Source organism: Anser cygnoides, chromosome 10 (genome assembly GCF_040182565.1).
Source record: "Anser cygnoides isolate HZ-2024a breed goose chromosome 10, Taihu_goose_T2T_genome, whole genome shotgun sequence".
In the NCBI taxonomy this organism is placed as follows: domain Eukaryota; kingdom Metazoa; phylum Chordata; class Aves; order Anseriformes; family Anatidae; genus Anser; species Anser cygnoides.
Genome location: NC_089882.1, coordinates 14,361,047 through 14,383,450, shown reverse-complemented (window position 1 = coordinate 14,383,450; position 22,404 = coordinate 14,361,047). Strand labels below are relative to the sequence as shown.

General features: G+C 47.7%; 1 long non-coding RNA gene across 2 annotated transcripts; it reads right to left on the bottom strand.

Moving 5' to 3' along the window:
- Positions 1–6,308: 6,308 nt before the first annotated feature.
- LOC106037938 (uncharacterized) lies at positions 6,309–22,386 on the bottom strand. Of its 2 annotated transcripts, XR_010833976.1 has the most exons (7): positions 21,014–22,386; positions 19,921–20,120; positions 12,480–13,988; positions 12,305–12,375; positions 11,505–11,597; positions 8,172–8,393; positions 6,309–6,654 (listed from the first exon to the last, which is right to left on the bottom strand). It is a non-coding gene; the product is annotated as an uncharacterized lncRNA (long non-coding RNA). The 2 variants fall into 2 exon arrangements; XR_010833975.1 differs by having other exon boundaries at positions 19,921–22,386.
- Positions 22,387–22,404: the final 18 nt, after the last annotated feature.

Sequence of the window (22,404 nt, the reverse complement as noted above, 5' to 3'; positions counted from 1 at the left end):
CTGAATCAGGGCTGTCCTGGCTTACCAGGGGCTGGACCCGCTTTCAGCTTCAGCACTTCTCTATTCCCGTGGGGGTCACACCCCGTGGTGGTCCTGGTGGTGAGTGTCCTCATCGTGAAACGCCGGCTTGGGAACCTGCGAGACACAAGGCATGGAGAGCACTGCAGAAATTTGGGCAATTTAAAGGATATAACGTCCCGCTTTCCATGGTCCAGGCAGCAGAAGACAGATGCTTTGGACATGCTAAAGGCAACAGACATAATATTTCCTAGAAGCCCTGTAAGAAACTTACAGAAATGATGGACAAACGCTTGGAGAGAAGAGCAGGTTCAGTCTGAAGGAGGAGCAGGTGAAGATAAAAGCCCCAAACATATCAGGAACTTTGATTTGGGGCAAAGCACACCTAGCATGACCCTGTGGGTTCTGTTTCCATTTTTGACAGCTCTTATACAAAAGAAAAATATCACTGAGCTGGCAAAACCAGCTTCTGCAATTACACCAGGCTCAGATATAAGGTTTCTTAAAAGGAAGCTGAGAAATTAGGTCACAAACACAGATTTTATTTGTTCCTTATATAGATAGAGGCCTCATCAGGGCTCAAAAGACATTTATTTATTTATTTAAAGTTTGGTGACTTTTTGTGGTAAATGTAAAGTTTTGTGTATCCAGTGGAAGTTTGTGAATGCCAGAAAACAGGAAATGAAACCGACCTGCTTGCACAGGAAAAGAACGGTGCCAAATTCAGCCCTTTGGAAAGATTTGTCAAAAGTCAGTTTTATTACAGCAATCCCCCTTTTCAGTTCTACTCACCCTTTTCAGAGAAGGACATAGGAGACACTTCAAAACAAAAACACAACCAAAAAACACCTCAAAATTTTACCTTTCAGTCACAATGCTTCAAAACACCAAGGTAACATACTTCCTGTACCCTGCTTTGGGCATACAAATATTAATCCCTGCTCCAATAGTAATTAAGTGTAATTAGTTGTAGGATATGCAGAAACTTTGCAAGCTATTTAAAGGTGACCTTTATATATTTTTTTTAAAGAAGACAACACATATCCTCTCAACCTTTATGAGTAAGAAAGATTGGAAAAATAACAACCACAGAGGTCACATTTCTCTTATGAAGTCATACAGTACGGTGAGATAATTTAAAACGGCATGCAGAGAAAATGTCTCCCTATGATACATTAATGACTTCTACAAAAGAAGCACTTATGTAAGAACCGAGGAGCTGGATAACTCGAGGTACTCTACTGAAGTCTGGGATGTGACTTTCAGAGTCACCAGTACCTCATGAAGCAAGGCTTAGCTCCGGTTGCAATGAAGTTCAGGAGATCAGACCCAAATTCAGGGCAAAGAAGAAAGGTCTTAAGCAGAGCCTGAGCTCTGCAGAACTCGTCCATGATCTCCTACTGACGGATGCAGGATCAACACCCCCCAGAGGACAGGCTTACACCTGATCTAAGAAAGAATTATTTATGTCGAGGTAGAGCAACCATTGCAGCATATCTGGGTATGGTGAGAATTATGTAAGCAAAAAAAAAAGCTACATGTCCAATATAGAATAATCTTTGAAGATTCTCGTTACAAGTAAACACAAGGATAATAACTAGTGGATAAGCTAATTAGTCATGCAAATCTGATGGATTTTCACTGCCTCCTTCCAGCCACTCACTACTTTAGAAGGCATTTCGTTTTCTGAGTAGTGCACAGTTCAGCATCCAATTCATATTAGCTGGGCAAAAAGACAGTCCTTTAATCTTCCGACACTTTGGTCCTCAGTGTGAAGCACATGGAAGGTTTCCAACAGAGAAACAACAAGAGTGATAGTATAAAAGAAGATACTAGCAAAAACTCCCATGGAACAAAATGAGGTGGTGTTCTCTGGCAGATCTCATGCCTGAGCGTTGCGGACAGCAGTAACTTATAACCTGCGAACCCAAGGACAGCAACCAACGCATCTGTCTCTTTCAATTATGTGAGCTGCCTTATATATAATAGAGCTAGTAAAAACGATCTGAAATAAACAACATCAAGCCTTTACAACTAAGGTCATACTGGCCAAAAGGGTTGTGAGTGTTCCAGCTAGCTAGGAACAAGTTTCTAGACAGCTGGAGACATTTCGAGCAAGCATGGGCCAAATTAAACCGATGTGGGAAGCCAAAGTGAAACCAGTAAAAGCTTGCCTACTCAGATGACTTTTGTTTGAGCTGGCAGCTAAATTCAAACAAAATTCCTAGGATGATACTGCTTCAACTGCAACAGCAGTCACCTGAGTCATGTGATAAACACTTTGCTTTAAAATCTCAGCATGTCACTCCTGAGAGCACTTGCACATCAGATCCATGAGAAGTAAAGACGGTAAAAAAAAGGGAAAATAAAAGCTTTTGTACAAACTCTGTGAACCAAGTCCCCTCTGTCTCTTTCCTTCCAGACATTTCTAAAAAAACAGCTCACTGGAACCACAAAGAACAACAACAACTGAGCAGCATTCTAATACGGGACATCCTGCCGGACCAGCCAGAGCCAAAAGAAAAAAGAAAGCCACAAAAGTCAGAACTCAAATTGGACGTACAAACCCAAACCCTTACATTTGGGGGCATTTTTTTCATTTAAACTAATCTAATCAATTGGTCACCATAACAGAGGGTTCAAGCAGCTAGCTTAGTTAGGTCCATCTGTGACAAACCTTGGAACCAAAGCCATGTGTTCAGATGCACGCACATTTGAAAATGTGAACAAAAGATCAACTATTGTGTCTTAAAATATCTACTGTTGACTTTGTGCATCACCACTAATAAGTATCATAGCACACTGTATAGTCGTAATATTGTTTGTGGCGCCTCCAATCAGATCCCTAGAAATACAGTTTACACATTTATTAAGTCCCAGGGACGGATTTCCTCTCATACTGACATACAAACCACGGGTGAAGGTTTATCAAGGGTCATTGCCTCGTGCTGATGACCCTGTCTTGGGAATGGATGCAGATTAGAGAGCACGAGAAATAGTATGAAACGATGTTAAGAGTGGAAAACTGTAAAACAAGACAGGAACCTGGGAACAGCGCACTTTTTTTTTCCAGGAAGTAGCAAATACCTGGAAAAGCATGAAGAAAAAAAAAATTAACCACTAAAAGACCACTTAAAAGTAGATCAGTGACAAAGCTTGCAAGCACAGTAATAACCCAGATATAATAACCCTTGCCTATGAGCTGCTATCCACTTTGCTTCCTTCCTACCAGCTGGGAATAAGATCTCGTGGCTCTGCCGAGCAGAGCAGGGGCACTACACGACACACCCCGCAGCACTGATCCCCCACGGCCCATCAGTCTGGGAAGAAAAAGCTGCAAGGACGACGCACAACTGAGCCCGATCCCAGCACAGCATCAGATCACGGCTGGACTGTGACTCCCAGCACGGAGTCCAGCTTGGACCCAGGAGCTGGAAAATGCTCCTTGGCCCCTATTCAGCCTCTGGGACGTTTTCCAGAAATGAACCAGCTCCAGAGCCAAGGTCTGATAAAATGGAGCCTGGGACTGGACCAGGCTGTTTTTTTGGATGCGTAACCCCCAAAACCCAACAGTCAAGACACCACAAATCCAACACTGAGCTTGACAAGTTGGGTCACTGCAGGCATCAGGCATCCAGGCTCCACTTTTGGGTCTATCTCACATTCCAGTATGGTGCAACTCTCCCTTTTATGGTCATTTACCTAAAATAGGACCTACGCATGCTCCATTTTGCTAGCTCAGAGCCATCTCTGACTTTGCTCTACTCTTCACTACCACTGTCTTATTTAATTTTTCTTTGCAGCCACACAGAGATAAACTCAGTGAGTAAATGGCCAGGGGATGTTGAGGCTGCTGCAAGAACAAAACCAACCGCTGACTTTCTTTTTATCTAGTAAGGCAAAGGCTTAAATTCTCCTAAGAATAAACTGGCTTTTATTGCAAAAGAAAGAAAAATTCCTAGCAACAACAACAAAAGAGATAGATGTCCTGTGAGAATACAATGGAACTGGGGTAAATTACTCTAAAATAAGAAATCCAGGGTGAAGGGGAAACTCCCCAAAAGTGAACAAGTGCTCTTCACATTTTAAACAAGGGATGGATTTTTTTTTTTTAAACTTTTTTTTTCTTCCTTTCTTTCCAGCAGCTAGAAGTCCCATCTGGTTCCTGTTTCTATTCGTCTGATCTCCCAGAAACTTCTAAAAGCCATAAGCATCAGCCAAAAATTCCCCAGGCATGGACTCCTTTCCAAAATAGCCCACAAAACGGCATTTTTTAGGTGGGTTGGTTTGGAAGGAGCTGGGGGGGGGGGGATGTTGATTTCTGTAACATTCCTAGGAATTTTCTCCCCTCTAGAATTTCTCCTCTGCCTGAAACCCCCTTCCACTTTCTGCAGGCATGCCAGCCAGCACAGGGACTACCCACTCCCATGCAGTGGGTTTCAGCTCTTCTGGTGGGAACTCAACGAGCTGCCGAGAGGTTTTTATCCCCAAGAAAGGCAAACGAACTTGCAGTGCACTCACAGATGAGGTCTCCTCCGCTGGGCTGGTGGGTTCCATCTGGAGGCTGCATAACGGGACATTTTCCTCAGTGAATGCATGGTCAAGACAGGACTTTTGGAAATAATGACTTGGTGTAAATAAGACAGATAAGACAAAGAAGCTTCGATCACCTCTACTGTCACTACTCCATGGCAGGTGAAAGAACTTGAACAAAACACATCAATTTGTACCACAGACCCCGCAGAGAGGGTGGTGCAAGTGTCATTCCCATCAGGTCCCCAGCTCCTACCTGGCCTGGAAGCAAAGGGTGTGAGCAAGTGGCACTGCAGGCTCTGATGGCCAGAGGGAACGATGGCTTTCCCTGCCTGGGCGCAGCTGGAAAGAGGTGAAGGCTGGTTAAGATAGGGACACTCACCTGATGTTCCCTCATGATGGTTTTGCTCGACAGACATTTGGCTGATCAATAACTACCCCTCCAAAATGCAGCCAGGGTGTCCAAATTCTGTACATTTAGGATCTGATTCAGGCAAGCTTTGATAAAGATGGTTAACTCTCCCTGACTTCAGCACATGCCTAAAAGCTTCCCTTCGCATAGCTAAGACCAAACAAAACCCTAAACAAAAGCAGCCCCATTTAATTCACTTTTTGGTTACACCCATGATTCCTGCAAAGGTGCACAGACCTGTGATGGAGGCTCCAAGCACCCCAGTCTCCTCTGTCTTTGAATCCTTATAAACCTTCACTGGATCTAAGCAAACAACATAAAAGTGCAATCTTTCAGGCAGTGAATAGGAGACACAGGGAGAGCAGGACGGCTCCAGAGATGAGAGATGGACTGCAGAGATTTACCCCACCACCACCCCCAGAAGAAAGCGGTCCAGGTCACCAATGACTAAAGGTTGCTACTTTTAGACAGCTGAATTAATGAGATTAATTTAACCTCACAAAAGAGCCCAGCTGCCAGGCTGTACCCATCCAGCATTTGTAGTAGAGCAACAGAATAATCTAAAAGGTCACAGTCTTATCTCCACATCCTCCACTCGCATGTGTTACTTGCATGGCTATTGAAAAAAATAAAATAAAAAATAGAGGCATAACCGAGAGCAGGCTCTAGGGCTCCGTGGCACAGCTCTGTGACACAATGCAATGCCATGCAGAGCTCAGCAAATTAGCTTGGGAAGCATCCCCAGAAAGAGACCGGTGATGTCCGTGTGGTGATAGGAGGGTTACCTGCCTTCCTCAGCGAGGCTATTTCAGTTAGCTCAGGTATCTTTATATGTTGTACCACCTTGGCAGATGCTGTCTGGCGCAGTCTGCTTTGCTGGTGGACTCCATTTAGATACCAAAGCCTGAACACAGTCCAAAATCACTGCTTGGGTAAGCCTGCCTGGCCAAAGTTCAAGTGCGCTAGCCAGAGACTTACTTTCTGCTGCCAAACACATCTGCTCAACAAGCCTTTGGGTCTTCCTACAATGTAGTCCAGTGTGAGAAGAAACCAGTGGATTTCTCTGACCCTGCTGGCAGAACTGGAGCATGTCAGAGATCACCAAGAGGTCCTGACATCCCCTTATCCCTTCCCAGCCACAAAGCAGGTGAGCTTGACCTAGCAGGGTATTTGTACCAAAGACCAATTGGCATTTCTAGTCAATGCACAGCCCGAGATGCTGCTATGAACATCTCTCAAACCCTCAGAGCAATTAAATGCTTCATCAATAAAAAATAAACACACTTCATTTTCTATTTATAAAAGAATCTCTCCCTCCCCCCCCCCATGTTTTATTTTAGCAAGTGCACTCAACCATGTTCTCAATCTGCACTTCATTTCCTGCTATTCAGCTTTCTGTGGTTCACAGACAAAAATACCTGGGGAAAAAAAAAAAAAAAAAAAAGGCACAATACCAGATCCCAGGGGGCTCTGATTTAATGCAGGAAATAAATGTGGCACGCTGTATAACAGGAGCCCATGCCCAGGCTGGGAGCAGGAGGCACAAGGGATGGGGCAGAGTGCGTAGGTTCAGAGGTGGTGGTGCAAAGAGCTTCCTGTGTCTTCTCCAGCCAAGATGGTGGTGAGCAATTCTGTCTCCATCATTTGTCCTCGATTCTTTCAGGAGCAGCAGAGAAAGCAAGGTGTTCCTTCTGTGGGAGGAAGAGCAGTGCACAAGGCAACCCTTCAGCCCCAAAGCAAGAGCAAGACCTTCAGTCCCTGTTCCTGCCAGCCCAGGACTTTTTACCAATGCAGGAATGCATTTCTGCAGCCGTTCCCATCCACACGGATCCCATCCGCACCCAGTCTTCTACAACCGTGGCTGGCATAATACATGAAAGCAGGCACAACCTGGCAGCAGGTCACAAAAGGATTTATGGACCAAGATGTACAGGGTGTCCCCAGGGACCCAGGAGGATGTGGCTATTCCCCTTGCAAACTGGGCAGAAGGATGGGGTTGAGAAGAGGGGTAAAAAAGAAGGTTTTGTGGTTTTGGAGATGAAATCCTCCCCACCTGCTGCAGCATGCCCTCTCTTCACATTACATTTGCTTCTGGTGCTGCCCCCTGACAGAACACAGATGAGCTGAGGCTGGAAAAGAATCCACCAAAAGAGACCTGGCAGACCCACCTCCACCACTGCAGCGGCCAGGGCAGCCAAGGGAGAGCAAGCAAGGCTGGAGACAGAGCCACGGCAATCCCCGTCCCACCCTGGCTGCCCCACTGGTGGCTGCAACGATGGAAACCACAGCAGGGAGCTCACTCGCACATTTTTACTATGTCCCTTCACCCCAAGCGATGTGAAACAAGACACTAAATAGGTGACACAGCCTTAGAAACATCAAGCTTTGTCTGTGCTCCAGCTTCCTCTGCTGTTATCCCCAGCGGAGAATTACAGCTATTGGGTTTGTTGGGGTTGGTTTAGCAAAGGGGAAGGAGGGAGACAGAGCCAGGCTGGAGAGGGAAAAGACAGAGAGAGAAAGAAAGAAAAGTCCAGGGAAGGAGTGGGCTGGGGGCTAAATACAAGTGTTAGGGAACAGAGCAGAGTTTGTAAGCAAAGAGATGGGAAGGCAGAGAGGGAGAGCCAAGGATAAATTGTTTTGATGAGTGCTCCAACCCTGAAATAAATATAACCACCCAAGGGGGCTGTGTGACTCAGTCTGACATTTTGGCTATTTTTTTTCATGCCACCAGATGTAATCAATTTAGCTGGGGGGTGGGAGGGAAGCACACATTTTTATTGCATTCTAATGTCCACAAAAAAAAAAAAAGAGACTTGTTTTGTTTTGTTTTCTGCTCGTAGTATATGGCACTTCATGCAAAACCAAGCAACAGCAGAACTTCCACCTGCCCTTCGCCATCACAGAAATAAGAGTTCTGGGGGCTGGGGGCAGATGGGTCTGGTCTGTCCAGCGGTAGCCAGAGCACTCCCCTCACCTCCTCTGCAGCGGGGAGAAAATCTCCGAGCCAGAGGAGGACGTAAAGGATTGCTGTGCGACTGTGTTCGCGTTCGCTTCAACATGCACGAGGGAACAAATATGGCCAATAACGTCCTAAGATATTGTCGTGCTGAAATTCTTTGTTTACCAAGAAACGACATGTTGAAAGCCCTTGGCATTTATGAAGCAGATGATTTCTATTCATTTATTTGAAGCATTTTGCAGTACTTACCCAGACGCTTGGAGCGATTATCTTGCCAGATCTCATGTGGAGGACTGGGTCAGATGGGCGAGCTCCAGCACAGCTCCCAGCCTCCTAGAGAAAGCGGTGTGGTACTCGGGTAGGTGTTGCTCACCCGTCCTATATACCAAGGCGAGGGAGAGGGCTCATCCAGCTTGTTGCTTTCAGTAGTAGGTTCAATTGGGCATACAATCCTTCAACTCTTGTCCAAACCTGTGGGGAAACATTTATGCACACTGTTAAACTGCTCCTGCATTCCACCCAGAGGCTGATGCTGTTCTGTGGTAGGTGAATAATTCTTATATTTACTCTCTGAAAAATATTTTGGACTCTGGAGAGTTCTTGCTCAGGCAGACTCCTCCTGAATTAATAACAGCTTTGCCTGAGCAACAGTTAAGAAATTAGAAGAAAGTGCCATGGAAATCAGTTTTTTTTTTTTTTTTTTTTTATAATTCTTTACAGTGATGGATTCTGCAGATAAAGGCACTGGCAGGAAACACCCATTCCCCTTTCTGCCATCCAACTGTCCACCTCTAGCTCCTGCCCGCTGATCTACAGAAGAGTTGTAGGAACTTAGCCCAGCACAGGGCCTAAGGTCACACATCCTAAAACTAAGTAGAACTGTCCATTGAACTGGCTACCAAGTCTCCATCGAGTGATCAACACAACAACCATTATGTCTAACATCTGCAATGACCTCTACCCTGCATTTTAATTTAAGATCTGCAAAGAGGTGGTATTCCTCCAGAGTTACTTCAACCACAACTAGATCTTTGGATGCCTTCTTGCATGGCTACTGGCATGGAAAAGAAGCCCAAGTTCCCTTGTACTGCCTTCCTTTTGCCAGTTTTCTTTTGATTAGATGCACTCCCATTTCCTAGGAAGCTCCAAGTGGAAGGCGATTAGCAATAAGGGAGTTGTGCGAGGTTCCTTAATTTCTTAAGATGATCTACAGTATCTCTTCATTTTCAACTCTGAGCACATCTTCCTTCTCTCTTGAACACATCCCCAGAATCTTAAACCCTACTTCAAAATCAAATACATCACATTTATTTAAAGTGTCACAGTTGCTCTTATCTGTTGTGTTAATTATAAAGATTTTTCCCCCTTTAACTGAGAGCAATTTGAAATATATATAAATGATTCGATTGCATGAATTTCTTATCACCTATTTGAATGTTTCAAATCAAGTCATCCACCACGATGCATTCTGGGAATTCTGTAAGTTAGCCATTTGGAACACACTGCACATTCAAGGAACTGCTTCACGTGTGTTCAGTACATATACTACATCGATTTCATACATTTATGTGCATGTCTGAAAGTACCAAATTAATATTTCCATTCATGTTCTTGTGGAGACAATCTCCAGACGTTCAACAAGTTGTCCTGTCACAATGGAGTAGAGAAGGGAGTGGAGAAAATTCTACGTTTGTGCAATGACCTTGTATTAACTTTGTAATGCCACAAATCCTTGGACTGGTATTTGCTAACTTCTGAAGATTTAATTAGTTAGGATTACTATTTGGTTATCCTGACTTTCTAAGAAAAAGAAGGCTGTCAAAGAAAAACAATCTTTAAGTTTGAAAATCCAGAGGAAAAAAATGTGCATTAAACCACAAGACTCCTGTAAATGATAAATTCAATCCTGGAATTGCTGTTACAGAAACATCATGAATGGAGGTTTCTCAGTGCCAAGACATAATTTTTGCTGCTTCAGTTCTAAACAGATTTTTCTGTATTTGAGCTGTCCTTTAAAAAGAGAGAAAGAAAGAAAAAAACACAACCGAAAACCAACAAACCACCAACAAACCAAAAGCCTCCTACCAGGGATGCTCATGACTAAGTTAACACTGGCTTTTTAAGTCCGGCATCCTTGACCCAGATAGGAAGAAAGGCAAGCTGGAAATCCAATACATACGCTAAGATACCCGCTTTAAATTGCCACAACTTTCTAACTGATAAAATGCTTTTCCTTAAGCTGAATAATTTTTCTAGCCTCCTCACTAAGGAGATGGAATTGAAGTCAGGCTAAAAAAATGTTGATATATTAGACACTGGAAGTAGACATTTTTGCCTCTATGTTTTTGAATATTCTTAAAAAGTAGAGAAGATTAAAAACTAATGATCAAAATATGTTTTTTCAATAGAAAGTGCAGTTTTCACAAAATCTGAATGTTCCATGGAAAAACTTCAATTTTGCCAGAGCTGTGCAGCTTTCCACTAGGGAAGATCTAAATAAAAGATTTCCTTTTAAGTTCCAGTTGACTGAAACGTAAACTTTTAAGTCAGTTTTCAAAACAAACAAACAAGTAAATAAATCAGAATCCATCCTCTTAAGATTTTCTTCAACTTGACATCTCCTTGGACACGAAAGATGGACTTTCACCATGGGGCAGAGATTACCAAGGAGCTCTACAAAGACGACTCCAACCAGCGCAGTCCACACCTTCAGCAAAAACGTGTCACTGGGCTGGGATGAAGCATGGAAAATTTCGACCCAAAAGGAATGAGTTTGAGAAAGATACAAGCACAAGTGAAGGAGGACAGGCAGGAATAGCAGTTGGAGCTCAACCTCCGTTCCAGCAGCTCTTGCCAATGACTGCGAGTGCTAATAAGTAACAGTCCCCCTGTGCATGCCACGTGCAGCCAAGGCAAGATAGATGTGTTCGTTTCTGCTGCCGAGCAGCCCAGACCAGATACCGGCTGTGGCTGCGTTAGTAGAGACCCACACCAGCATTCCTCCCTCCACCAAGGACAACGTCCCTTGGGATGCACCGCATTAAAGGCAGTGTCCTGCTTTGCCCAGCCTCCATTTATCTGTTCCTGCGGCTGCTGGTAGCGTGGGAGTCCTACAGGCACCAGAGCTGGGGTTGGGTACCACCATCCCACGCACATCGCCTTTTGGCATGTCCTCCCTGAGCACAGGGGCACTGCAGCACTGCCGTGACTTCAGTCGGCCGGCAGGGAGGGGACCCACACGTAGCAGTGCCGGTCACCAGCCCTTTTCCACCTCTCCGCCTGCCAGGGCTGGTTCTGGCCATCTGAGGTCTTTTTGTTTGCAGAGGGAGATGTAGCTCCTACAGGGAGGAAGGGTTTCGTGGAGTCTCTCTTCCACATGCCCAGCCTCTCCCTGCCCTCCCCAGGCCCGAGAGCGACCAGAGGCGATTGCAACCTGAGTCCTGGCCCAGCCCCGAGAGCCCCACACGCAGCTTCTCCCCACACACATCTCTGCTCTCCCTCCTTCAGAGCGGGACAGCTGTCCCCAGAAGGCAGCTCACAGGACAATTTTCAAACAATCCAGTACAAATGGAGTTTGCAAACCTATTTCTTCACAGTTTCTTCCTGCCCTGGAGCACCTTTTCCCTCTGTTCACCCTGCTGGGGCTCAGCAAAATGGGGGGTGTTTTCTTTTTCTCTGGAAAAAGGAAAGAAAAACAAAAAATATCAGTGTTGCCAGCTCTTGCAATTTTAGTCCCACAGTACTTGATGTTTTTCTTCACCCCCTCCCCGGCTCCTTGCTCCGACGTATTATGCAAAAATCTCAGATTTCATTTTAAAAAGAGGAGAAAAGGAGCAACCAGTTCACAGGCTTCCAGGTCCCAGAGAAAAGCTGAGAAACACAAACCCAGCGCACACCAAAGCACCCTCTAAACCCAAAAAGCAAGCACTGGGGAACCAAATGTTTATATCAGTGATTTTTTTTTTCTTTCTTTAAAACAAAACAAAAACCTAACAAAAACCATCATGGTTTTAATCCATTTTCTTGTCCTGAAAGACCCAATAGATTTTTGAGCCCCTGGTGGGGTATGTGTGTGTTATGTGAAGGCTCAGCTGATTCCACAGGTACCACCTCTGGCCTGCGCTGCCCAGATTTTGACTCACAGCATAGTGACGTAGGGATGAGGAGGGGATGGTGTTGCCCCAGCACATGGGGTTTCAGAGCCACACGCTGCTCTGCCTACCCACCCAGTGTAGGACCACGAATGGCAGGCGCTCCTCCCTGCCCTGCCCAGGCTGGGGAGGACCCCAGATTCTGTGTTGCAGAGAGCCCCACCATGGTGTGAGAGATTTCATGGGCACCTGGTTGATATGGAAAGGACTGGGGCTCTGGGACAGACCTACCTGCTGAATCAGCACCTCCAGGGGATACCCACATCCTCTCCTTGCTGCAAGCCTCCACCAGTCTGGAAAACCTTGCAAAGCAAGCACAAGCCAAATGAGTTGATTTTGTAGCACCAGCACGCATCCCAGCTACCTCAGCACCATCCTGCACTAAACACCCCCCTACCACACACACCCTGCAATGAACAGCAGGCTGGCTGGCAGCACGCCACACATCCATGGGCATTTTTACCATCCTTTCCAGGCACACGCCTTGGTCGGATGCTCTCTCCCCGCCTGGCTCCATGTCTGCTCTGCTTCCTGCCCAGCACGGGGTGCCCGAGCTGCGGGTGTCCCCCGCAGTCACCCCTTGGGCCGTTCATCCTGGGAAAGGCTCCTGGTGAAACAGCATCGCCTGACACCAAGCCTGGCCCGGCTGCTTGTCCTCGGCGTTAGGAGCAGGGCTGTGTCTGCGCCACACCTCGGCCATCAGGAAGCAGAGGGGCATAAATCTCGGCTGGGAGAGAAGGCGGCTCACAGTTCAGCGGGTTTTGGAAGCTGCGCTATGAGACGGTGCCAGAGGGTCCATCCTTGCAGGAAAACGAGTGCACCATATGGTTTTCTCAGTAAAACAGAAGATTTGGGAAGGTCAGGACGCTGTCTGTGGATACAGATGCTCAGAGGTATGTGGTGCACGCAGCAAGAACATGAGTGCCTTTTCACACCTCCCATGTAGTGGGGGATCCTTCGCTGACCCCAAGGATGGGGCTTGATCACGCTTGCTGAGTCTCCCCTTTGCACTTTCAAGAACCAGGAACCTGTGTCAGAGGGAGGCATGCTCGGATGAGGACAGTAACTTTGGACCAGTCAGAGATTTTACTTTTCTTCTGTCTTGTTTTGGCCTTTTTAAAAAAAAAAATAAAACACAAGTCATCCAACCTGAAATATTGTGGCTGCTGCTTATATATGGAAAATGTTTAACAGTTCAAGTCAGAAAACCCAAAATTCAGAGACTCAAGGGCAATCCAAAACTCCTAGGGTCTTCAAAATCAGACTAAAAATACCATGAGAACAGGCTCCCTTGGACCAGATACTAATTTACTGCAGCACTGTGAAGGAATTAAAGCCATCCTAAAAGCACCAGCTGGGATCTGCCCTGACATTTTCATGTCATCTGCTCCCTGGTCCTCTTGTATAGGCCATGTAGGGGCGGGCTGGAGCTTTTCGGGGCCCTGCTGTAATCCAGCAAACCTTGGCTGGTAGAACCGGCCCCAGAAGAGATTCCAGCTGGCTTAAGTTAGAGCAGCCCCGTGGCTGCTCTAACTTAAACCACCTGCCGGTTCAGTCCTGGGCCAGCGCTAGGATCTGGGAGGTATAAGCGTGGCTGAAAGCCAAATTTGCCTGCTCTCTTCCTCATCTGTCCAAGTTGGAGCCAGAGGTCCAAACCCTATTTCGGGATGGCTCTAGAACAAGGCTTCAGAGGGACACCTGTGTGCTCCTGGTTGCATTTAAAAATCCAAGAGTGGGAACCACCACTCTGCCCTGCCTTCCTTCCCTTCTCTCACCACGTGCTTGCAATCACGCTATCGAAGCCCAGACACAAGGAAATGCACAAGGACAGGTTCTTCCCTGGAATGGCTGATGCCTTCTGCCCTCATTTGACTTCCCAGGCGGCGTCTCCCCTGCAGCTCTGGCGGCTCCGCTCCTGTAGGGAACCAAGAGATACAGACCCAGCAGAGGTTTTTTCTCTTTTTAAGCAACAGAAAATAAAATAATAAGAATAGTACATATAAAAAACAAACAACCAGAAACATCACCACCACCACCAAAATAACCTCTTGACTCTGGTTTAAGCTTTGGCCATAAGATCACAACCGATTTATACAGCCCTGATTCACCCGTGGAGAGAGACAGACACCTAATCATGTGTGATGGCAGGAATTACCCTGATAATACAGCCAGGATTGTCCTGCCCCTGCCCTTCCTACTTGCCTTTCGCCCTGCAGCTAGCAAAGATAATGAGTAACAGTGATATTAAACAGGGATTTGGGGGGTTCTACCTTTTTTTTTTTTTTTCTTCCCAGAAAGTGGATAACACACTACAGTAGATAGAAAAATCCATCCGACTTTATTTAACTGTAACATTTATTAAGAGCAATGAAAAGGTCAGCGCGGAGCTCCCAGCGTATGGGCTAAACTCCTTTCCCCGGCCTTGAATGCGACAAGAAAGCAGATCCTTTAAGATGCAACTATCTTAAGCTCCCTTCCGATGGTTAAACTCTTAGTAATTCTAGGTTTTGGAGACAAACGTCAAAGCAGAGGGCTCTTCCCTTCATTATTCAAGTAAAGGCCCCATCAATATTATCTGTAATAAGAATCTGCTGTTGACATGGCTCACCCCGCAGTTCCTGTTCCAGGCAGTAGTCCCTGTCAATAGGATTAAAGTGGAGGAATGCCTTTGACAAGTCCACTGGCTGCTGATTCATTGCTGCCATCAGGCTGCCGGCTGGGAAAGGCGCTGGGCACGGTTGGCGAGCCCACCACGGCCAGCTGGGGCAGGCAGCACCCAGGGTTTGGTTTCTGGTGCCAGAGGGGAGCAGGTTGAGATGGGGAGGAGGAAACGGGGAGAGGGACAGCCCAGGAGTGGTTTGCATCGCTTGTGCCCTGCCTCGTCACCTTTGGGTGCAGCAGTGACCCAACTTTGTCCTGGAGTTCAGCCACGGGGATGAAGGGGTTTGCTTGAGGGCCCACTGACCCTGTGGCCAAAATGAAATGGCGCGGTAAAAGCTCCGGAAGGAAAGCTGTGGGCACCAAACGCTGCACATTGCTGGAGCACATTTGGCTCATCCAAACCTTGGCAACCCCGACCTGTATTTCCTTCTCCTTTCCCACCCTGCTTAGCGAAGCTCCCGGTACAACGACTCTGTCATCACCCGTTGGCTCTCATGGCCCCACGTTCGGAAAGCTGCTGACTCTCCGTGCTCGCAGACCGGTGACTGAGGAGGGGGGACCGGAGGGGCCCGTGCTGCACAGAACAGCACCAAACTGCAGAAATGAGGAAAAAAGTCAGCTGCCAGGGAAAATCCTGGCCTCCTAACCCTCGGCCTCTCAGCTCTTTGAGTGGCGCATGCGGGACACACGCACGCACGCACCAACGCCCTCAGCTTTTCCAGTGACTAAGTCCCGGCCTAATCCGCTCTGTTCCCGTCCCCTCAGGTGCTGAGGCCAGGTCAGGAAGCAGGCAGCCTAGAGTAAATAGATTAGCTCTTTTTTAAATAAAACCTCTATTATTATCCCGAGGAAAAAAAAAATAACAACCCTCGTTTTCAGGAATTGTTACATTTAATTAGGCTGCAGGTTCCACTGGGCTCTACACACGGAGCCAAGAAAGCAGGAATGTCAAAATATTCTGCACGCGAGATGAAAAGCTCTGAGCTGGGCGATCTGGTGAAAGGGAGCCCTGTCAGCTGGCCTGTCAGCTCGGCCATAGATTTTTCAAACCTAATTAAAATGATCTTTAATTTTTTTTTCCCCCTTCTTTTTAAAGAAACACATTTTTCAGTTTTTTCTTTTTTTTTTTTAAAATCAGCCAGATTTCCTGTCTTGAGCTGGCCAAGAGGAAAGTGAAATGGAGACAGGGAGACCCTCATGGGCACCCAGGGGTGGAAGGCAAGAGGACGGGTGGGTGCTGAGACAGCACCGTGCCTGGGGTCGACCTGGGCAAGAAGGACAAGACACTGAGCTCTCTCCCTGCCTGGTTCCTACCACCTTCGGGGGAACGGGACTTTTGGGGCTCTTTGTAAGTTAACAGAGCATCAAATAACACCTGACTGCTGCACCAGTTCTCAGCAAAACTAGAATGACTCATGGGCTCTTGAATTTTTGCCTGACAGCTCAGACCAAAAGGGCTTTTACTGCCCTAGGGTTAGCAGCTCTGATGCTTTGGTGCCGATACGGGCAGTTTGCAAATCCCGAAATGGGAGCTTTATAGGAGAGCTTGAGCTACCGCTGCGTGTTGCTCACGTCCATGCCTCGCCTTCGCGCGGCCCAGCCGCTCCCTCGCCGCGCTCATTGTTTGCAGGGACGAGATTGTTCTGCTCTCGGGAACGTGCCCTGTGGAGCCCTGCAGCAAAATGGGAGCTTGCGAGGCGAGGCTGCGGCACAGGGCAGAGCAAGTCCTGAGAACCCAACCACAAAATGGGCATAAACAGGGATAAAGAGATTTAAAACGAGAAACGCTAATGCTTAAGAGATTAGGCCAATAGGTGCAGAAACACACAGCATTTCCCCTACCACCTCCCTGCCCTGCTGTCTCCAAGAAACGTATTTGCTTATTTAAACAACCACTTTTTTTTTTTTTCAGCCTGGTTTCCTAGAGAAACAACTCTTTTGTGATTGCGCCGTGGGTGTGTCTGTCTTTCTGTCCCTAATAAAATTTCTGAAGTTGCTAGCCAATTTCAACCAAGTTTGCCAGAAGGGCAGAGTCCTCAAAGAAACTCACTGCTTACGAGCCTTCCCGGGGCTGGGCAGACAAGGGAAAGGCGAGCCCATGCTGAGAGAAAGGCTGCAGCATGCGCTTGTTTGATATTAAACACCAGAGCATCCAACCTTGAGCCATCTTATATGTCTCTCCACAGGAGGCTGAGCTTCCCTGAATTACCCCAGCTCAGCGTGCTGTAGAAGCAGCAGCAGCCGAGCTGCTTTGCACTGAGAATTTAGCACGTGTGGCAACTGATATCCCCTGCTCCTGAGAAATGCCAACAAATAGCAAGGGAAGCAGTGCCAGCGGGGTGAAACGAGGCGTTTCCAGCCACAGGGCTGCACTGGCACCAGCACCAGCTCTCCGGATACCCAAGCTGGTCCTTGACACGTCCTGCACCAAAGCCACCCCCCGTGCACTGAGGGGCACCCCCTGCTTCTCGCAGTGCCCTGGCTGGTGCCCTGCTTGGGCACGGAGATGCCCAGCTACCGTGGGAGTCAGCAGCTTGTAAACCGAGCACGCCTGACTCAGGACCAGCTGGTGGGACGGACGCTCCCATGAGGTCAATCTCCTACAGCATCAGTTTTCAGCCTCAACTTCTGCTTTAACATCAGTTTGGGAATGGCCAGCTGCCAGCAACTACAAGCACCTCTTGCTTCTGCAGCTGCATGGGGATGCTCCTGGCTGCGGCGGGGGCTGCCCTGCTCCTACTGAGATCGGGTGCCAGCAGGCAGAAGGGGCTGGGGAGCGTAAGGGGTGAATTAACAGCCCCCACCACGGGCTGCTCAGTGCCAGCACAAGGGAAAAAATCTGATTAAGAGTCTTACTTTTTCAGGTGGGGTTTAGTGTGGGCAGACTTAGGATGCACTAAATGAAGGGGAAAAAAAAGCCAAGGGAGCTACCAAGGCTTTTGGCTGTTTCAATGAGTGCCTGCTGTCCAAGCCAGGGAAGTAGGCAGAGGAGCGAGAAGATAAAAGGACATTTCAAAGGGGAGTGTCTCAGTTTCAAAAGTCTTGCTCCTGATTCCACTTCTTTTAAATTTAGGAATCTCCTCAAAACATCACAATCACCCATTTCACTGTGATGTCCCAGCACTTCCCCATCCCTTCTCATCAACCCCTTGCTATCTCATCAGAAACACCCTGCTAAAATAAATAAATAAATAAAACACAGAGTCTCCTGGAGCAACACAACACCTTGAAGGCAGCCCGGCAGGCTTTCCCATGCCATTGCTCAGGGAAAACTCCCCCAGCTGACCTTCGGCAGGGCAGGACTGCGTGCCCACGGAGGCGAAGAAACGCAGCCTTGCGCAAGGCGCCGTGGGGGGGACGGACGGGTGGCTTCGCCCCCCCGGTGACCAAGTCACCGGTGCAGGGTCTTACGTGCCTGGGAATCATGTCCAGAGGGGAACAGATGGAGCTGGCATTTTCGGGCCCCTGCGACTGGCTGCCCAGTGGGTAATTTAGGAAAGGGAGAGCAGATAATTTCCTGCTGGACTGGTCTGCTGGAAGGGCCTGTCCCCTCCGGGGCGGCCAAGCCTGGAGGCGCAGGAGCCAAACGTGCTCCCTGCTTTTATAACAGGGCTGCCTCCTCGTGCTGCCGTCACCGCTGGGGCCGTAAGACATGGCAGACTCTCCCCCGCAGAGGGTAAAAAGTCAAAAGGGTATTAAACTGTCAGATTGGGGCAATTTATGTGTATAAACAGAGCCCTATTTTGCTGATTTACGCCCTGATAGCGCATGGCCCACAGGTAACGAAGGCAGCACATCCCCACATCTGCCGGTGGAAGCAGTCGGGATTGACTGACCCATAAAACTGCGAGGCCTGGAGTTATCTGCCTTCACATCTACATGCACACACGCAAACAGCCGCGGCCAGCGAGTGCTCGTGGAGTAACACGATACAAGCAATAAACGCTTTCCCCCAGCAAAAGTTGGGAGGGAGATTAGATAAGGTGGCTAAAACAAACTTTAACCACCACGGTGGGAGCTCGGCCGGCCTGGCCCCTTGCGCGTCTGGGTAGGCCGCGGCGCGGATGGCCCAAGTCACGCAGGGACAGCTTCCCCTTCATGAGAGAAATAAAAGGACTGCAGCTGCCCCAGAAACCTCAGGCCTTCCCCCAACAGTGGCACCAAGAAAGCAGGTTGTCCTCGAGCACCAGCACTCATGGGTGGGACTGACAGGGGCACGGGCTGGTGCCTGCCCACAGCCGAGGCCGCGGGGCAGCTTTTGCTTCCCACCGCCGCGATTCATGCCTTCACATCATCACGCCGCCGTGGGGATGCGAGCGGCCGCTGCATTCCCATCCTGCCCAGCAGTCTTCAGTGTCAATTGCATGCTTTAGGCAAAAATAACAATTGGAAAAAATAATTGCATTTATCATGTTGGCGACTCGGCCAGCTACATAAGAATGTTACATAGCAAAACCGCAGAGTTCAGCCTGTTTCCACATAGGCAGCAGAACAATGACTGGCAGGAATCCCCTGACATCAGACGCTGGTGTTTAACTCAAGCAAATCTTCTCCCACCATCTCCAGTCCACTGACCTGGGATGCTGCATTAGCCCAACAGGTGACCCTGCAGCGGACAGAGATGCTGCTGGCCAGAGGACAACTCCCAACAGCAGCTAAGCAGGCAGGAACGCCGCAACAGACTTGTTCTCGACTATTTTGTCAACAGAGGCTTGGAAAGAGGTAGGATTAAACCTTGCAAATGACGCCATGACTCGCAGGAAATTAAACTTCCCCTACTCCAGGCAGCAGCGACGGGTGACAGATTATTGAAGAGGCAAATGACGGCTCTTCCAGTGTCACCACAGGCCAGGCTGATAGCTGAACTGCAGCCATGCCTGAAACAGTGACTTTCCGCCCTGCACAGCACTGCAAGATGTTATTTCAGCCTCGACTTGCCTTCTGTGCTTAGCCTAACTCTGCTCGTATGTAACCTGGCTACTACATTCACATGCTGCTTTCCTGCATAATTTAGCTCATCAGGGTATCGTGAGCATGCTGTTACCCTGCTTTGTTGGTGTGTAGAGGGATTTAACATCACACAGCTCCTGCCTCAAGGAACCCAGGCAAGAAAAGTAACCGAGAGCCCAAGGTTATGAAAGGCTTCATCTCCTGATGGCTGCCACAGAAATCCTCCTCATACTCACCGACTGTGGTTACTGGTACGCCTCTCTGCAGGTCACATCAGTTCAGGATCTGAGCAGAAACCAGCTCACCAAAACAGAGCCTGCCCGAGCCCCTACAAATCCAGCTCCCAGCTGATCGCATGGTCACTCCATCCAACACCAGAGACAAGATGGGGAGGGGATGGAAGAGTGATGCTGTCCTTTTTGGATGCAGTGCCCAGCTGGGTGAATGAAACAAAACATGAAATTTCCCCCAAGAGCCTTGTAAGCAAGTGTAAGCTCAAATACGTCCCTCTTGGATACAGCTTTCAATGCCTTTTAACTCTACACTGTGGAAATTTTGTCAGTTGTAGATTTCCTGAGACCACATTATATTGGTATAAGAACATCCAAATGAATCTGTTTCTCTACAAGATATAAACAGTCAGCAATAACTGAGCTACCGCTTGTCAATGCATTCCCCATGCCTGATCCTGCAAAATGAAACTCATCAGCCTAAGCTACCTTCAAGATGCAGTAAAGACGTCCCGGGCAATAGCCTGTTCTTTTCAACAAATCTTGAACTGCTTTAAATCTTGTTTAACAAACAACTTTAACATGTAGAAACACCAGGGCAAACATGCTCAGTCCAATCCTAAGTGCAAATTCACCCTGGGAATACAGGTTGTTGTGGACATCCATCTCCTCCAGGTCTTGCTGTTGTGGGTGATGCTATGACCATGAGATGCGCGTTGCCACCTTGCTGGGAAGGCTGCCACCCCACAACCCCTGGTGGCTTTATGCCTTTCCAAGTTGAGAAGGACAAGAACCACATGGCTGGGAAGTCTGTGGGTAAGGGAATGTTTCAGCCAGCACAGCTGCTGCCGAGTGAATGCCTATCTAGAGCCTTGGAGTTGCAACCAACATACTCTGCAACACTTTTAAATTAATTTTGAATGGCCTATCCAGGAAAGTGTATTACAATGATCTAAAAACCACTTTTGGCTTATTTGACTATCGTGTGTGGACTAGAATAAAAGGTACCTAAGAACTCCAAGGAAAGTTCCACCTCCCCAAAAGTGCTGGCATTTTTGATACTGACCTCAATGTGAGCAGGACCTCAGATTTTACTTACATGCAGACGTCTGTCAGCAATCCAGCTACGCCACTGTAGTGATATTGGTTCAATCCTCCTGAGATGCTGGTGCTCCATAAGGAGGTGTGCCACAAGTTGCCAAGCTTTGCCAAAGCTCCTAGATGACACGAGTTAAGTCCTGATGAAGTATGTTCCCTGAAGCCTTAAACTGAAGCCTTATTCCCCATCTGAATGCCTCTATATTCAGTTTCCAGTTGCTGTGTACTGATCTAGACAAAATCCTCTCACCTGCTTCACTCTCCACATCTGCAAACTGGAACCATCTCTGCCCTTAACTTTGCTCTGGTGGCTCAACAAACAGGGTCATGCAAGGCTTTGCCACCCTTTCAAGACACCTCCCTGGTTCTTCCCTAAACCCTCTCCAAGGCATTGACTTTTTAACTCACTGCAGCAGCACTGGCACCAGGAGCAGATGTACCACATAACCCGCTCAGACACAGCCCAGCACCAGGAGCATCCCTTCACCAGGTGACTTTGGCCCACATCCCCAAAAGCTTCTTCAGCATCCTGCTTTCTGGAGCCCCCTGTCCCAGAAACGCAGCTTTTATCCTTTGTTCTTGCATACACCTGCATCACCATGTTTGTTGTTTGCTTAAGCCTGGCTCCCCAAGCTCTCCGTATTCCTCCATATCAGTGACCTTTCCTCTTCATTATTTACTGCTTCCTGGCTTGTTACACCATCAGTAGACCACATCAGTGGTGATTTTACATTTTCTTCCATGTCATTGATAAAGATATTAAATGCAAGAATACTGGAGGGACCTTGCTACAAACACAGCTGGCAGATGATTTACAGTTACATTTGGAGACCTGTCAGGGAGCCAGGTTTTAATCCATTTAATGCACACCCTCTTGATTTTATACTGCTCTAGATCCTTAATCAAAACGTCATGTGGTACCAAGTCAAATGTCTCACAGAACCCTTGTACACTACTATCACTTTTATCAACTAAACCAAAGAGAGACATCACGTTCTGTTTTCCAGGAACTCATGCTGATTGGCATTAATTACAATTTTCTTCCTTTAATTGCTCATGGACTCCCACGAACAAGGACTAACTTGTACCACGAAGCATACCACAAGCAGCATCTCTCTGACTCGTCCTTGGCCACAGAGCACGATTAGGAGCACTGTGGGAACAGGCATCCCCCCCAAAACCCAAAGCTGGAGCTGGGCACAGGCACAAGGTGACACAGGATGGGGACCACTGAAACAACCATGGTCCTGCTGAGGGTTTTGCCTCTTCTGAAGGGCTGGAGGGGCAGATTAGCTGCTCCTGTCTCAGGCACTAAAAGAGGGATGTGAACAGCAACTCTGGCTGACAGGGGAATCAGCCATCACCTGTCTTTGCAATACCACTGAGGTCAAT